The 14654-nt window shown below is 38.2% G+C and overlaps 1 protein-coding gene across 3 annotated transcripts in view; it reads right to left on the bottom strand.

Moving 5' to 3' along the window:
- The window catches only part of SYT2 (synaptotagmin 2), an 81308-nt gene that overhangs the window by 46205 nt on the left and 20449 nt on the right, over positions 1 to 14654 (bottom strand). Inside the window, exon 1 of one of the 3 annotated variants that reach the window (XM_087929283.1) lies at positions 11855 to 11989. The exons of 1 other annotated variant lie outside the window; for it this stretch is intronic. The gene's annotated coding sequence lies outside the window, so the exon portion shown is untranslated. Of the gene's footprint in view, positions 1 to 3662; positions 3751 to 11854; positions 11990 to 14654 lie in introns of those variants that run through there. One more of the 3 variants, XM_087929282.1, reaches the window with a different exon arrangement.

Raw genomic sequence — 14654 nt, 5'->3', positions numbered from 1 at the left:
ATCCTTCCATGCCCCCCATCCTATCACAACCTATCACAACTTTCATCTCCCCACCATCCGATCTCAACTGTCAATATTTATCCTTCCATCCCCCTGCCATAAGAACTGATGAAGCTTCTTGGATGAGAAGCAAAACATTTTCTTCTTCCTCGAGGAAAAAAACAGTCCAGTTGTCTTTTCAAGGAAAAAAAAAAGCACCTTTGAATCACCAGATATAACCATGTGGCTTAAATTCAAAAATTTCAGTTACAATTTCAAATTACACATGGTAAATTTTTCACTGAAGAATATTTTAGTCCAGTGAGACTTGAAATCATTCAACTAATCAGATTATGCTACATTTTTTATATTGCCATATTGTAACCGATCACTTTTTTCAATTTAATAGTTAATAATAACAATTAATATTAAAAATAATTTATACTATTTGGAGTGGCTTATTTTTAGGAGATTTACTGTAAATTGCTTTGGATATATTTTGTTTGAAAGAGATAAAAAGCCTCTAAGCAAAAACATTAAGCAGAGTGTATATTCATTAATATGGTCAAAGTATGATGCATCAAAATATAAGAAGAAATAAATATAAATCACTTAAAATACTAAAGACAAAATATTATAGATGATTTATAGACTGCATAAATCGAGGTCTATGCTTCCTCCAAAATAAAGCTATCTAAGACCAAGATCACAAAGTGCATTTGATCAGTGACATTATATCCCAGTCACAAAGCTAAGTCAAAAAGAAATTAGTTCCAAATCACTTTTAAGAGACAAAAATACTTAAAAGAGAGACAAGTTACATCATTCCTACCCAAACCCTTGCAATCTCTCTCTCAAGGTCCCAAAAATAAATTACACATCTCTATTTCCAAGCCATAAAACTGAAAACTAATTTTCCACAGAAATTCACACAGATAAGGAAGAATTCACAGGAGCGCATGCTAAGCTGGCCAGCAAAGATGTGGGCATTTTTACTTATATGTCAAATGCTTCTTTAGGCATACAAGCAGTCATGACAAGGAGAAGCTACCTCTGTTTGAACAACTTTCCCCAAACTGTTGTATTCCAGTTAGCCACAAATTTCCATAAATGTCACCAATATAGCCAAAATCTTAGAATAATGGGAATGAAAGTCAGCCAACACATCTGGATGAAACTTGCTGAATTTGACAGAGATTAGATAGATAGATAGATAGATAGATAGATAGATAGATAGATAGATAGATAGACGGACAGACAGACAGATAGATAGATAGATAGATAGAAAGAAATAGATGGAACACAGACAGACAGACAGACAGACACACAGACAGACACACAGAATTTCAAGACCTTATTCTATTATTTTTCAAAGTAGTAAAAAAAATACTTGGCTGAACAGAGAAGATTAACAAAATAGGCACATAGCTGGAATTATATAACAATATTTTGTATCAGCTCCTCTGTTGTATCAATGCTAATCGTACAGTCAAAATGGAACATGGGAAACTGCTTTGTAAAAGACCCGACCACTATTCCATGAATCCAGGACCACCAGATTCACTGAATGCAGCTATTCACCTCGGACCTTCAAGCATGCGTTTTATCATCACACTTCTAATCCCTCCTGTACCAAAACTCAGTATGTTCTAGCTCCAAGGACTAAAAGAGAAATGGCAACCAGCAGCGATTTTAAAAAGTTTCTGGCCTTACTTTTCAATACTCTCTTTTTCTTCTAATTCTATTCAAACCTACTCATGATTTTCCTGTTGTCATGTCCTATGGTCAGGTTCACAATGTACTGCTTCTGTCTTGCATTTCTGTACTAAACGTTTTCCTACTGGACCCTTTGCTTGGATAATTCCCAACTAAAATCTGCTCCTGATCAAACTTCCATCCAATCCTGGAAAAGTTGATCAACTTTAACCTGGAGTTGTTGAAACTATTACTTTCTCTAGAAATAATAGTTACTATGGCCATGGACCTAATATTAGTAAATAAATAAAATAAATAAGTAAATAAATGTAGTTCAACCCACAACAGCAACAGTTTACCCTTCTTCCATTCCACGAAACTGTATGTTAACATCATATTCAGTATTCAAGCCATTTCACTTGTAGCCATTATAGAAGATAGCCACATATAAAAACAGCAATCAGCCTATTCTCTGCAGTGCAGTCTTCCTCCAGGTAGAAAAATGATCTTTCCATCTCCCTCACAAGTCACTCTCCACAGTTTGCTCTCTTTTCATACATAAAAGTTCTGATACTTTTGTCTCTTACAGACTCCAATTCCCTAATCAATAGACACCAGGAGGAGATACAAGCTGAAAGTACACTAAGCACTTTCGTTTCACCCCGACGATTTGGTAATTTGTTTTTACTGACTATGGAGTTTCAAGCAAGCAATAAACTGTATGGAAAAGCATAGCTTTAAAGGTACAGCCAATGTCTTTTTCTATCCATGCATTCTTTTAGTTTCTGGATAAATTGTAGATTAGCTTTACACACAGACACACACAGAGAGAGAGAGAGAGAGAGAGAGATGCGGGGGAGAGAGAGAGAACTTTTATTATTTTCGGGGGGAAGGGTCTAAACATATAGTAAAAGAATAATGTTTCTCCAGTTAAGGATAAAAAATGAATCACATTGCATTTCCACTTTACTTTTATGAGCATACTAGCAGATAATTAGGTATAAGCCTTGAAAATAATGCTAAACCAGCAAAAGAGCCTGCATATAATTGCTCTTATTCCATTTTTTCTCTTTTCTAACAAAATTCATCCAAAATGCTCAAGAGGGAACCCAGAGAGAGTCTTCCTTTCCAATGACTGTAGAACAGTCTCAGAATTTCTTCAGAATTTCCATTAATAGTTCATCTTCATCTTTCCCTTATCTTCATCAATGAATACACATTAGCTTCTCACAATTTAAGCAACTTATTTTATCAAGTAATCTGGGAATATTTTTATTTCTTATTTCAATATAATAATTCATATACATGTAAACTAACATACACCTGCGAAACCTATGCCCCTATGACAGGAAACTATGAAAGCCACACACTAATGGAAAAACATGAATGTTAGTAATTGAATGAAGTAATATTCTACTTCCTTTTTTTAATTTTACTGCATTGCAGATTCACACAGCATATCAATACTCAATCACATCTCCCAGGAACTTTAATCAGATTTAAAGCCTTTTTGGCTTGTAAGTCCCAACATCTGCAGCCAAATGGCAAATATCTGGAAAGCACCATGTTGCATAGGCTTAACAACATGATGAGGATGTTCACCAATTTTTGTGGTATTCCACAAATCAAAGTCACTGAATTGGGTAAACATCCAATGTTATCTTCTGAAATTAGAAGATGTTATAGGATATACTAGAATCACAGCAATGTGTCTATGCCCAAACCCAGACAATTAGGGGAGAATACGACAGTCAGTAATATAAACACAAATAGTCATGAAAGACCAAGGGGGCAACAACTGATATGCATGAGAATTAAGGCAATGTTGAAATGCTTGCTCTGAGGATTTTGAGCTTCTAACACACTTTTTTTTCATAGCTCAAGACAACAGCAATAGCTCTTAGACTTGTATATCGCTTGCACTCTCTGAGCTGTTCACAATGTCAGCATATTGCCCCCAACAATCTGGAAATTCTCATTTTACTGACCTCAGAGTGTGGGAAGACTGAGTTAATCTTGAGCTCTGTCAGGATCAAATTCCTGGCTGTAGGCAGAGTTAGCTTCCAATACTGCACTTTAACCACCACACCAACAGGTTTCCTCCAAGACAAAAAAGGGTCCACTTCATTCAGGACTGTTTTGGCTGTCCAAAAAAATATTAAATTCCTTCATTGCCTTCTATGTGTACATTATAATTAGGTGGATGTGCTTTTTTGTGTTTAAAAATCCAACCTATCTGGCAAAATGGAAGGTATTAGTGGCTGAGACCAAACTGAGAGAAGGGAAGGAGGTAAAGAAAAAGGCAACAATGATTCGGATTTCATTTATTTAAAATTAATGTACTTGACCACATTTTCATAGATTGAATGGCTTAGGTAGTTATTAGCAGGGATTATTGCTGCATCCATTTTTTGTTCCAGAAATGAAAAATAAGTGATTACGATTGTTAATTTCTAGGCCCCATCATTTTTCTCAAAAGAAAAAATATATATCAAGTTTTGTTCTGTATAGCATACTCAAAGAATTCAGGATTTAATTCACCTAAAACATAGCCAAATTAGAATATTCCAAAGGAACTATCTGGAAAAAAAAATGTGCTTTTCTTGACCTGGAAATAAAAAAAAAATGTTTTGTGCATACTCCCACCATCAGAAACTAGAGCTGTCAAAATTGTTTCCGTATTTTCTTCTAAAAATTATCTGCAAGTGAGGTTAGAGATCAGACAGTTGTTTTCCAAATTTGACTGCATCACATGTCTAATATTGCATGATTAGACATTCTTCTTGATAGGCCAAATTAAGGCAGAATGTGCTTAAATGGTCGATAGCATCAGTATCTCCAAACACATTTACTTTGACCCAAGCCATGCCCATTTTTCTTTAGGAATAATGTCAGTTTCACAGCCTAACAGATAATCCTACTCATGTTCTTATTGCACATTTAGTACAAGTTTACCCTACCCCTGGAGTAAATGCAATATTATGGCTATAAGCCATAATTATGAAGAAAGCTACATTGTTTGAATATACAGCGGGGGAAACTATTAAACTGGCTTCTGCATTTTAAAAACATGTATTCACATTTAAATAGGCAAAGGCCAATCTAATGCTTTTAAATTCATATAGTTATAAACAAAGCATAGTGTTGATTGTGCCATAAAAATACAGTAAAGGTATTAACATACAACTATTATACAGTCCCCAAGTCATAAATTTATGGTTAGTCCTTGAAGCTCTCTAGGCAAGGTCTTTGCTTTCCAAGTCAGCAAGTCATTTATCTGGGGGGGAAATTCACAATCTTCAGTTTACATTACAGTACTTCGCTCTGTATAAAAAGGGATGCAGTGCAGAAGGAAAGTTGCTCACACACCAATAGAGACAAGATGCTAACAAATATCTGCCTGTATTTTGTAGATCTGTTTATCGCATTCTCTAAGCAGCAAAAGCAGGAACCTTTCTGCTTCCTATATATTGCACTTTCCAGTGATACCCAGCATTGTTTTACCTCTCATCTAAACAGTATGTGCAGGAATTAATAGGCTAAGATATATGTATGTACAATCCAGTGGTGCAAATTATCATAGCAACACGGAATGTTTATTCAATTTGACTGTAGTTCAGATTGGGTATCCTGAAGAAGATAGAATGACAAAATAGATTGAGTTAAATGGTAGGGTTCTAGATGATTTTCAGTATATTGACAAGGAGTCCTGATAACTGTTTAATAATAGACATTTTAAAGTATAGATTCTTAGGATCCCAAATCAAAGCAAATCAAATGGTGAATTAGGAATTCTAGTAAACAGCTTATTGGATACAATAGATGACTGACTCCACCCTCAGTTTTCTTTCTGACTCTTCCCCTGTGGGCCTCTTTAAGACACAGTAGGCAACTGTAGCCCCCAAGTCCAATTTTAAAGTTTTTGGGGCCCTTTGATCATGACTAATTGTAAGATGGAACAGGTTCCTATTATGATGTTAGATGGAAAATGATTTCAGATTTTTTTTAAAAAAAATGCACCACCACCAACCTAACCCCATCTACATGTGATAGGACTATATCCATTCTGGACACTACAAAAGTTAAGTACAATACCACCTTTCTCAACAAACAATTGTTTAGCTGTTTTTTAAGGTTTTAAAAGTGACAGATATCACCTGCAGCTGCTAGGTTCTCCCTTGTCAACTATTTTTTATCAATACTTTTAAGAAACTGATCTTGTGACATAGGGTCACCAGGACAATGATTAGATGGTAGCAAACAGAGGACATGTCCATGTTTCTTTACTACCATGTCTAGTGATTGTCTTAGATTTTGCAGGCCAGATTCAATATGCCTAAGAGAGAGACTTTCAAGTGACTGAGTTAGGAAGGGACTAAATCACTTTTGCGTGCCTGGTTATATTTTTGAATGTGGAAGAGAGGAACTACTTCTGAGCCTAATGGTCAAGTGGATGGGTCCAGGGGAGAAATATTTTGAATATCTATGTAGTAATGGGAAATTCTTGTGGGGCTTAGGTTTGCTGCTTTCATGGAGTAGAGAACATTTGTGTATCCTTGTTCTTCTGCCTGCCCCCAATAACTGTAACTTTACAAAGTTGGGGGCAGTACCTGTTCTCTCTCCCTTCTGGAGGGGGCAGTTAACAGTTTTGCCCAGCGGCACAAAATAGCAATAGCAATAAGACTTTATATATCGCTTTATAATGCTCTATAGCCCTCTCAAAGCAGTTTACAGAATCAGCATATTGCCCCCAACAATTTGGGTCCTCATTTTACCCACTCCAGAAGGATGAAAGGCTGAGTCAACCTTGAGTCTGGTGAGATTCGATCTGCCAAATTGCAGTAGGAGTAGCTTGCAGTACTGCACTCTAACCACTGCACCACTGAGGCTCATAATAATGCTCCAAATATGCCCCCAACTAGGTTTAAACAGGGGCACTTGAAACTGAACACTAGGTCTGCTACATGTAATGTATCAAGAGATCCTCAAAAGAGGAAAGAAATAAAAAAAAACAGAAAGCAATATCTGTTAAGTTATATTGAAATGGGGGACCCAAGAATAGTTTGCAGGGATAAAAAGTTAAAGACAAAAACAATAAAAAATGTTAGCAAATATTTCCTTTTCTTCTTATTAATTAATGCCTTTAATCCATTTGCCTTAAGCCTTTGATGCACTGCTTGCTGCAAAAGGGAGTGTCATGGGGTACAGTTATAATAGATATGTGTGTGGGGGCGGGTGCCATGAAATTGCACTGGACAACCCACCCTTTGCTGTAGGAAGTTCATTCTGCACTGGAATGGGCATAGAAATCCTTCATGCAATCACTAACCAGAGATTAAGCCAGATAGGACACAAAGGTTAATTAAGCGAACCATGATCCTCTCTTTGTTGTTGTTGTTTATTGAAATATATTTCTTTTTTTCCAAACAAGCAAAGTTTTGAGTATCCTCCTTCTTTACTTATACAAACATAAAGAAAATCACAAATAATTTACTTGCAGGTTCATGGTATATTTACTTCTCCCTCACTACGTCCTAAAGGAAACAGGGAGGGTTTTTTCAAAACTAGATTCAGGGATAGTGACTTGGTGGGTTTTTTTCTGTTTTAGAAAGAAATATAACAAGTAGAAAGAAAGAAAAAACAAAGATGGGTGCTTTCAGTACTGAGATCCTGTTTTATTAAGAAACACAATTAATCTCATCCTCATTAATAAATGCAGAAATCACAGATGTTTCAGCTAGCTGCATGCCTGGCTTTAATTCAGCATTCCTGAGAACTGCTCTGTTTTCTGTGTATCTAATATCAAAAGATACCCAATACAGCATCTGTGATTTTTAATTGCTGGTGTTTAAATTTCTTTTTACCCAACAATATTTGATCATTTCTAATTCTGAATCTTCTGCAACAAAGGCAGCATGCAGATGTTCCTAAGATTGGGCCTTTTTACTAGAGAATTCCATGGGCCAAAACTAGCATGACCATTGACAAGATGTAATAGGAGCTATAGCACAAACCATCCAGGGAAAATCAGACTAGGAGGCAATTGTGATAGCCTCATTCTGCACAGAATATAAGTCAAGGTCATTCAGCAAATGAACCACAAGGTCAATTTAAAAAAAAAAAAACACCACAAGATTTTTCGGCAATACTCATGTTGAACTCACATTCCTTTAACTCTTTACTTCAGTTCTTGTTTTAGGCTTATTCTGCAGATATAAAACAGAACTATTTCCTAACAGTGAAAACAATTAACCAGTGGAATGGCTTGCCTTCAGAAATGGGAAGCTTTTAAGAAGAGACTGGACAGCCATTTTTCTGGAACGGTATAGGGCACGGATGTCAAACTAGCAGGCCGCCGGCCCGATGCATCATATGCAGGCCATGCCCATCCCAGCTCCATGAAGGGGAAAAACATTGTGAAATGTCATATGATGCTGTGATGCTGCGAGTTTGACACTCATAGCATAGCTGAATTCATAGTGTAAAAGGATAGTGCTCATTTCATCCCCATAATGAAGGATCAAGGGGGTGAACCACCAGCACCCTGCTGGGGTCGAGGCAAGAGTGAAGGAACCTCCCTTTACCCACCAAGGGTCAATTGAGTGACCAATCAGGATTACAGATGTGACATGATATGGACTACATTTCCCAGGATGCCTTAACTACATTTACCATGATGCATTCCCTTAAGGGGACAGCTCTCAATTCCTAACTAACTATCTCAATTCCCATTACCTATAAACTGTCTGGACAGCACAGGGACTTTGCTTGATCAGGGGGTTGGACTAGAAGACCTTCAAGGGCCTTCCAATTTTGTTATTCTGTTATTATTATATATCTAGTATATTAGTATACTAGTAATATTAATATAGTACATCATATAAACATAAATCTAGCATACAATTATAAATTGTCTAGTCACCTCTAAGCAAGATTCTTCATAATTATTTCATGTTTAAGTCTGTTAGGCTCTAAGCTTAAAATATAAGAAACAGGGGTTTAAGAATACTAATCTCAATATATTACTGTGCTGGAAATAACATAATCCTACTTCTGATTTATATTATTTCCAGGATGTTTCCAGCTAGTCAGGCTATTTGTAAATATAAACTATGAACATGTGGCCTGGCTAGCTCTGATCCTTCATTTTAAATCCAATACTTTCAATAAGTTTTAGATAAAGATTTATCAATGTGGCATGTAATCTCGGATCAGTTACAAAGCCCATACTTTACAAAGCCCTGCAAATTTGGTAGAATGTATTGGTCTTAATAGTTAGCTTACAAGAATTATTTGCAAGTGCAGGTGGTTAACATTTACATATCATCTTAAATGCACTGGAGTGAAAACAGTATTGAAGATGTCTTCTCTGGTGCAACGAGCGGTGACGAAATATATTTTTATGCAAAAGATTCACCCATGGAAGGCACAAAACTATTAGCTTCTAATCAGAAAAAAAGGTTATTTTCTATAACAGTTAAACCTCTTGGACTTTTTTTTCCCAAAGAGGTAATGCCAAAATATGATTTGATGACTTAGTACCGGTAGCTTCATCTTTACTTCATCATTGCTAAAACAGGACATTTAGTATGAATCTATATCCTTATAAACCAAAGAAACATGGTTCAGTAGCATGAATTATAATCTTGAACAACTATCTGTAGACCCAGAAATCACCTTGTAACATACAATCCACTTTCAAACTTATCATGTATCACTATAAAACTTTATTCTACTTCATACATCATCTCTCCCACAAAGTGTGATGATACTAGTGATTTGACCAACTTTTAGAATAGAATAGAATAGAATAGAATAGAATAGAATAGAATAGAATAGAATAGAATAGAATAGAATAGAATAGAATAGAATAGGACTCAATTGAATTGAATTCTTTATTGGCCAAGTGTGATTGGACACACAAGGAATTTGTCTTTGGTGCATGCTCTCAGTGTAAAAAATACATTCATCAAGAATCATTAGATACAACTCTTGGTGATAGTCATAGGATATGAAATAAGCAATCAAATCATACTAAGAAACTAAATAAAACAATATAAATCATAAAGAAAAAGCAACAAGGGTTATAGTCATAAGTGGGAGGAGATAGGTAATAGGAAGGATGAGAAGAATATTTTAATAATGTTACAGATCAGTTGTCAGGCTCCAGCAGCCATCACAAATGTATCCGTGAGGGAACAGTAGTAGCAGAAAAACAGTAGTCACACAGATATTTCAAGGTTGCCTCAGACCTGAAACTGTATCACTTGAGCATACTGGCATTCATTGAGAATCTCTTACAGAGTTATTGTAATATTTTTATACACATATGTACACACACATATATCACTGCTTTCCCAAGTGGTATTGCCCAATCAAGAAAGCTAAGTAGAATAACCTCTGGTTAATGTTTGGTTGGGAATCAACCTGGAAAGAAGAAGGCAATGGTGAATCCTATTTGTATTGCTACCAAGAAAAGAATATGGACACGTGGATGTAGCCAATAGGTGCTGAGATTTATTTGAAGATGGCTTTACTTTGCTCTTAATAGTATTCTATTTCTAGACTGTGGGCATGTTCACAATCCTTTTGAAAGGGAGAGGACACATTTTTTGAGGATAAATTTGATGTAGTGGCTAAGGCATTAGGCTAGAAACCAAGAGACTGTGAGTTATAGTCCTGCCTTATGTACAAAGCCAGCAGGGTGGCCTTTGAACTGTTAATTTCTCTCAGCCATAGGAAGCAAGCAATGGCAACCCACTTCTGAAAAACCTTGCCAAGAAAACTGCAGGGTCCAGAGAGTCTCCAAGATCTGAATACAGTTGATTAATAGAACAGAAAATAACAAGGTAATTTTTTTTACAAACACAAAATAAAATTGATACTGGCTTCTGCAGAAATTTCATCTTTTGGAGAAATTTCTTTCAATCTCTTTCTCTCTCTCTCTTCCTCCCTCCCTCCCTCTGTCTTAAAATGTTCATCCACATTTCACATTACCCCGCCCAGAACTCTCTTCTAGCTATTACAAGAGGACTGTTGTTTCCTCTTTATAGCAAGAGTCAGGTCATTCCTTATCCTCCACTGGGGAAGGGCAGACGATGGTAGTAAGGTCACTGGATCCAAGCTCATATCAGTAAAATAAAGTTCTTCTCTCTCCTAAATCTAGAAAGCTGTCTAACAGAAATAAATCATATTAGAATTATCTGCCTGTTTGAAGAGAACTCCAAATTATTTGAAAAGGAAAAAAAAAAGGACTGCAATAAGGACTTCGGGAATCACAGTGCCCCTGCGCTATCATCGGAAGGCTCCTAAGATTCCCATTTAGCTTTCTCTAAGCAGGGCACTTTTCTCTGAGTGATCTCTTTTTCTCTCCCCCCCCACCCCCCACTTTCCAGGAATTCCCGGGAAAATGGCTGCTTGGTTTGCTTGAGGGTCAACATTTGTAACACCAGCAGGGTACCAAATCCGCTTTCTTTCCATATGTTGCAGCCATTCAGCTGCTGTAAATATTTGCAAAGCATCTCCTTCTCTCTTTTAGAAAGAAATCCTTGGCTTTGAAAAAAAAATGCAATTATGAAACCAACTTGCTTCTTGGTTTGGTCCCCGTTTCTTCCTCCTCCACGCCCTCCACCCCCCCAAGTCAAGTTCTACCGCTATCTATCTTTATATTTGCGCTTTGACATCCACCCTCGGTCTCCAAAGCTTCCGTTCTTTTACTGAACCCAGCCTGCTGGTCCTTCACTCCAGATATCTCGCCTGGAGACAAATCTGTATGTGCTCCGAGGCAAGCTTCTTTTTCACTATATAGTGTCTTTGGGCCCCATCACTTTTGGAGACCAGCAACCCCTCCGAGCCTCGCCGGGATCCGCGCTTTGTGCCATCTTGGGCTTCCGCAGCGCGGGCCGCCCTCTGTCGCCTCCTGCAAACTTTCGCCGCAGAGCCTGCCGCACACGCGGGGACGCCGAGCCAAGGCCGGCCCTCTTTCTGCTTTTCTGGCGGGCGAGTCGCGCCCCCATTAAACCACGCCGTTTAGTTAATCGCCTCGCTGGAGGGAGTTTCCCCAGCTGGTTAGCAGGAGGCGGGCAGCGTGAGGCGCACTGGCGGCGGTGGGGCGGGGGATTCCCTACTTCCCGCGGGGTCGCCATCCCGAGGCGCGCTACGCGCTGCTGCAGTCTCTTACCGAGCGAGCGGAAGCGGTCGGACGCTGCCTCTTTTCCTCACCGCCAGCCGAGCCGCTGCAGAACTTGGGCACCTCGCAAAGCTCCCATCCAGCCGAAAGACGCGGCGGGCTCTCTCGTTCCCTCCTTCTTCCCTCCCTCTGCGGTAGTGCGAAGACACCGCGCGCTCCGCCCGCTCCCTCCCTCACCCGCTTGCTTTTGGTTTGGCATATTCCGCACATCCAGCGCATGCAACAGCCCGCCTCGCCCAAGGTCCGGCGGGAGAGCCCGTTTTTGTTTTTGTTTAAATCCTAAAGGCCCGTAAGTCCTCGACTTTTGACCACCTGCTCTTCGTTTGCCTTCTTGCTTGGGGTAAGAGCAAAGCTCTGTGTGCGGTATGGGACAGCCGGCAGCAGGCCAAGACATTTTGTAGCCTGGATTGTACCGGACGCTGGTCAGTTTATTTCGGCCTGGGTGGAGATGGGGGAGAAGTCCCACAAGCATTTCTCCCGAGGAAAATAAATAATTGTAACTGGTAAAGTGAGCCACTTTCAGGATATTGGAAAGCTGCCTCCTTGTCCTACTGAGTTGTCTTCTCCTCCAACTGGGAAAAATCTATGGAGATTCAGAGAATGTAAAGTTGTTGCTGCAGCTGCCCTGTGAAACTGCTGCCTGGAACTGATTCATTCTCTGGTGTATGAATACATCCTCAGTGCATCCCTCTTTCCATGAAAATAACTACATTTTTCTCCAAATATCTGAGATTGAAAGCCTGACTGCCAGAACTAAGGCACTATATGATTTATTAGTAAGTATGCATATTAGAAATGCAGTTATTCAATTATGCCAGTGCATATTCCATCTTTCCGAGGTAAAATGAGGACCCAGATCGTTGGGGGCAATATGCTGACTCTGTAAAGCACTATAAAGCAGTATATAAGTCTAAGTGCTATTGCTATATTGAGTAGCATTTAACTTGGGATGTGTTGTTCAATCTTAGTTGTTTTTACATATCACATCACAAGCACTATGCCAGGGATGGGCTTTTGGCAGTTCAGATGTCAATTGCAGCATTAAGTGTCCCCCAATCAGAGGTGCTATTCAGCAGGTTCTGACCAGTTCCGGAGAACCGGTAGCAGAAATTTTGAGTAGTTCAGAGAACCAGCAAATACCACCTCTGACTGGAGATTTTGCCGTGCCCACTGAGCCACGCCCACAGAGCCAGTAGTAAAAAAATTTGAATTCCACCACTGGTTTAAATCACAATCAAGTGATGGTGATGAGGAAGATAAATTGCAGCTCCAATGTCATTCTCCAATATTTTGATTGTAGTTGTTTAAAGGTCTCAAATGTTCATTAGGAAAATGGTACAAAAGAAATAGATAAGAAGGGGGGAAAGAGGGGGGAAGACTGTCTTAAGTTCTGACATTCAAATTGGACAAGAAAGTTGGCTGAATCCAGAATTCCTCATAGGAATGAGAAATAAAGAAGTATCATTTCCTTATTTCTGAAATCTGAAATCCAGCACTATTGTTCAGGCAACCCATTGGAGAATGATGGAATCCATCGGAATACAGTACCGTAGTTATTTTCTTCATTTAATCCCAAAGCAAAGGGATAAATGTATATAGATGATAGCTTATCATTCTTATATGAGATGAGAGATCATAATTATCATGCAGCTTCCCAGCAGGATATGCTGACTTATTTCTTTCAAATTGTCCTCTGAATGATTAGATCACTAATACACAACTAAACTGATAAGTTAATGGGAGTTACGTGAGCAGCTAGGTTGGAATATCCAGGAATCTGTATTTGGGAAACATGACTGCCTTTTGAAAATGTGACAGTGTGTTCCTATCCTTCCCATGCAGAGAAATTTATTTTAATGGATTTCTGAAGCTAATTGACAACGCAATAAAAGGAGAAATATAGCTAACCCAATAGGGAGGTTGAGCAGCCTATCAAACCACCTTATTTGACTTGTAGAGTTGCAACAGGAAAGGCAATTCTAAATTGCCATTGATTCAATAAGTTCAGATAACTTAATTGATTGTAGCCAAGGTCTTTCTAAGGAAAATACGTGGTAGATTCAAACAAAAGTTAATATGTGGGCAACAAATATGTGCTGGGGAATTCTGGGAGTTGAAGTCCTCCAGGCTTAAAGTTGCCAAGGTTGGAGACCTCTGTTCTAAGGCACAGATTTGTTGTCCACATACTAACTTTTGTTTGAAATCTACCACATATTTTCCAAAAAGAAAATTTCAGCAACATGGTTTTGTAATTCATGGAGGTGGGTAGGTTGAAGTTACTTTCTCAGCAATTTCTGAAATATAAAACGTTCATGCATCCTTTGTAAGTCCTTTTTTTCAGTGATATCATAACTTTGAGGGTTGCTGAACAAGTGGATATAACCTAAGGAGGACTATCTGCACTTCTGAGAAAGCAGGCATTAGAATTTACCCAGTAATTATTTCATTGCTCATGCTATCCAGTTTGATTAACTCCACCAATGTCACTTCTAACTTCCTGAAGCAGCATGACAGGAAAATTGTGAGCCTTTTTCAAATTAGTAGTTAAATGGGGAGCCCAGAAATATAGCACAGAGGTGGCATTTATTGTTAAGAGTTCCCTATAAAGCCACTTCTTAATTTTAAATTCCAATTTATTTTATTTATATCTATTTTATTCTTTTGCTGAAGACCTGCAAGCTTTACTATTTTTACTGGAGACTTATATTTTGTATTATTTCTGCCATGAGAAATGTTAGAATAGACAATATTCACATTCTGTTTCTCAGACTTCACTCAAGACTGCTAAACA

This window comes from Pseudonaja textilis, chromosome 3 (genome assembly GCF_049901715.1).
Source record: "Pseudonaja textilis isolate UNSWEBS1 chromosome 3, rPseTex1.2, whole genome shotgun sequence".
Classification (NCBI taxonomy): Eukaryota; Metazoa; Chordata; class Lepidosauria; order Squamata; family Elapidae; genus Pseudonaja; species Pseudonaja textilis.
Note: the sequence above shows the minus strand (reverse complement) of the source record. Positions and strands in the feature narration are given on the sequence as shown.